Raw genomic sequence first — 4,230 nt, 5'->3', positions numbered from 1 at the left:
TGTTGTTGTTGTAGTTGTTGTTGTAGTTGTTGTTGTAGTTGTTGTTGTTGTTTTTTGTTGCTGTTTTTTTGTGTGTCCTTTTTTTCTGTTGTCTGTTTCGTTGTTGTTGTTTTGTTTGAGGGTTGTTGTTTTTTGTGGTTGTTGTTTCTTTTTTTCGGGGGGTGGGGGGATTAGGGCTCTTCTTAATGTCTTACGTCGTTGTTGCTGCTAGCTATTGCTTTGTTCCTATTGTTGGTAATAATTTTGATGATATGGTTGTTTTGAGGGGTTTTTGCTTGCGGGAAGGGGAAGGGAGACCTTTGCTTCACAAAAGAAAACAGTTGAACGAGCAAATTAGCGGATTTACCTACGGCCGAAGCTAGTGTTACTATTAAACGAAATATTGCAAAATCTTTTCAAAGATTTAGAGAAAAAAAAGTCTACAAAAGACAATGAGTAAGGACAACGCCTGTGGCTTGCAACAAGAACAGTTGCCAAGAATGGGTGTAGTTTGTTAACGAGGTGGGTGTTAGATCTAATGGAGACAAGGTGTTGGCTCCTGTGGTGCTTGAGAGCTCATCTCAGATCTCGGGCTTAGGAAAAACTTGCACAAAAAAGGGAATACGTCAAGATCGATATCTGAAATGCGCACGACGGGGCTGTTCTCGTTTTTCTTTGGAGGCTCGGGGCTTCCACATGTTGTATTGATCAGCCGGAAAAAAACGGGCTCTTGGGCTCCATTTAAAATGTCCAAACATGTTTTATCCCATAGCCTAAGCCATTCACGACACTTCCTGGAAAATATATTGCTATGTTTTGCTAGTGAAGTTTTGTTTCTCAAACAATGCCTTTGAACACGAAGCTAATCTTTTGATTTTTAAAGTTCAAAGTTCAAGATTCAAAGTTAATGCTTGATTAATTAAACCTATCTCGGTGTCTATCTCAAGGGCGAAATATAGCATTCGTATCCAGATGTTGGTTGGTTGGATAATGAGAATGATACGAGCTTAAAAGAAGCAACTTTACTCATTCAAAGATATACAATTTGTCCTGGTCATGTCCGGCAGTTAAAGAATAGGCTTACTCCTCTTATGCAAAAAAACAACGTGAAAGTACACACAACAAAATAATAAGCCTACTAGCCATGTTTCTCCTTTACAGCATATCAAGGAAGTCTAGATCTGAAGGAAGAGAGGTGTGCTTGGGCAATTTACTTCCTCTATGTCAACCACCCATGCAAAGCTGTATCGTGTATATTGCTTTAAGATCGTCTTTCAAAACACAAAAGACCGTAGGAGTGAGAAACGGGCTCACGATGACAAGGATAAGCGATGGCGAGAAAAACAGAAGGATCAATATGGCGTTACCGAGGTTCAGATTCCAAGCACAATTCATCAGTTTCACATGGTTTCGTATTGTTTTTGTTTAATATATTATACCCCATCTTATCGTTTTATTCACAAGAATCTTATTTCACGCAAAAAATTATCGCATCAAAGATCACTGGTTGAAATCCAAGGTTATTATTTGGATGGTTTCCGTTACGGTGAAATGATTAGAATTGGGCAATAAGCAAAAAAACTTAAGATTGTTATAACAGTTTTATCAGTACTATACGTAAGTAAAGATGTGAGTCTACAGTTTTATTTACTTCCTCGGCATAGCGTTAGGAAGAACGGACAGGCCCGAGCGGACCCTGACCGACATAATATTATCTAAACGAAGTAAACGGGCAGTGCGAAGAGGAATGTGGGAGGAGAGGGGAGGGTAGGAGTTGGGGAGGGGGAGTGGGAGCAGAGGGGTTGCAGAAGGGAGCTGGGGGGGGGGGAGGTGAGGAGGTAGAGGATCCATCCTTAAGAGCTATTCGATTATTCGGATCCCCTGGGAAGCTGGTGTCCAGATCATGGCTAGTTGCCTACGTCATCAGACGCAAACAATGTCATTGATTATTTGGAGAACATATCAGAATGTGGTCCTATCTTGCTGTGCACGTGTTTGTAGATGTGTGTGTGTGGGGGGGGGGGGGTTGTGTTTGTGCGTGCATGTTTGTGTGTAGATGTGTTTGTGTGTGCATGTTTGTGTGTAGATGTGTTTGTGCGTGAATGCATGCGTGTATGCAAGTGTGAGCATGCGTGTGTTTATGTGTTTATGTGAGTGTGTGTGTGTGTGTGTGTGTGTGTGTGTGTGTGTGTGTGTGTGTGTGTGTGTGTGTGTGCGTGTTTGTTTGTTTGTTTTGGAATATTACACAAGGGCGTGCGTACAGTAAGGATTTAGCAAGTTATGTTTTCTAGTGTGTATGCATTGAAGTTTGAAGTGCTGAACTCTTGAGAAAGGATCTACTATGCCGAAAATACGAATTGGCAAGAAATATGTTTTATACATGTACATAGTTTTCTATTCACTTGACCACATCCAAATTATAATGTTGTTGGTCCGGCCGATCCTGTGTCATAGTCAACTGAGGGCACTGTCCATTCTACTGCGAGTACTGGTAGTTGATGGGTAGCTGTTTAACCATGTCCGTACGCCCTGGGATCATTTTGTAACCCCGGGGTCGTATTCCTCACATTGTAGAATACGTCTAGTATGAAAATCTCTGAAACTTTCAGTATTTCTCTAAAAATCATTTTGACAGACTGCTATGCAAGGCGTATAGATCGGATTAGCGAGTAAATGTCCTCTTTGGAAAGTGGTGGCACTAAGTAAAGCACGACGTAGGGGTAGGGTTAAGCTTAAAAACCTAGCCAACACGTTGAAGTTTAAAGATCAAATAAAAGGATGATCCTGATCATTCCTTGCACAGCCTGGAAAACTATGTCATGTCTTTGGAAGCTCCTTAGTCCTGAAGTAATGGGATTGCCCCCTATACTAAAGTAACCAGTTCGAGTCTCAATTCGTCCAAGTTCAGTTGGGAGCTTCTTCTACTTTCATTTTCTCCTCTTTTCTTGCATTTGTACATAATCTAGTGTAAATGAAATCAATCTTTCAGACTTCTCAAGTCTATGGTAAAACAAAAGACTGTTACATCTGCAAAGGTACGAAATAAAGTATTGCATTGTGAAACGAACTGAAACTTGAGTTTGTTAGATGTAATAATTAAGAAATGTTTGTTGTTGACTGGGAGATTCCACAAGTCAAAAATGAAATGGAAGGTTTGTTACTTTTAAATGTCATTTAAACACAGTTTCAAAATGTCTCAAAGTCTCAAATGTTTACAGATATGTTTTCCTTTATACCCGCGAAGTCAGAATGAACATTGGTATACCTATAGACAAGGAGCCAACTGCATAACAAACAGTCTCTGTGTTTAATCAACTGCTCTTACATCTAATTCTGTTCTGTGTTAGGTGTGTGTGTGTGTGTGTGTGTGTGTGTGTGTGTGTGTGTGTGTGTGTAGGTGTAGGTGTGTGTGTGCGTGTGTGTGTGTGTGTGTGTGTGTGTGTGTGTGTGTGTGTGTGTGTGTGTGTGTGCGCCTGTGTGTGGGCGGTGGGGGGGGGGGGGGGTTGTCAAAGCGAATCACACCAAGTAAATACCGCGCCTTTGTCATTTATTGCAATAAAGACACACTGCTGCTTTTGATCAAATACTCATAAAATACTTAATGAACATCGGTAGGGCAGTTGGTTACACGCAAAACGTTGCGAATTGCCTTTATTTGAAACTCAACAGGGGATTCTTGGAAGGTTTTAAGAGACCATCCGCGATCTTGACCTATTCAATGGGATATGGTCGTTATATTTGGAGCCCGCTCCCTCTAGCGAATTTACCATGTTTACGAGGGTGTTGAACTTGCATTAAAATAATTCATAAACGATTCAACATTTTAAGGGGAAAATCTAGAACTTGTAGAAAATCGGAAATTCAGCCTAGGAGGGGACAATATTTTGTTACCCCATTTCTGTGGAACAATCTTTGGGCTCAGAGCCCTCTCAATACGTGCTTCGGCATGAAATCAATTTCCTCACGAGATCTTAGGGAAGATAACTCTCCCATAACCAGTCAGAGAAAATTTTGTTAACGGGGATACACTGGGACAGGGCGTACTTCGGGGGCTCTCGTGGCCTAGAGGTTATGGGGTTCGCCTCTCCTTCATAGCTCCCGGGTTCGAATCCGGGTAACGACAGAAACATTTTTTTCTCTAAAATTGTCTCCTTTCACCTCCTTTCCAGCTCTCTGACGATGTTCTGTGGTCTGCCTTCGTCTCCACTTTCTTCCCTCACCTCCTTTGCCACCTCCTCTGAGCTCCTGACT

Source organism: Aplysia californica, unplaced genomic scaffold, assembly GCF_000002075.1.
Source record: "Aplysia californica isolate F4 #8 unplaced genomic scaffold, AplCal3.0 scaffold00547, whole genome shotgun sequence".
Taxonomy (NCBI): Eukaryota; Metazoa; Mollusca; class Gastropoda; order Aplysiida; family Aplysiidae; genus Aplysia; species Aplysia californica.
Note: the sequence above shows the minus strand (reverse complement) of the source record.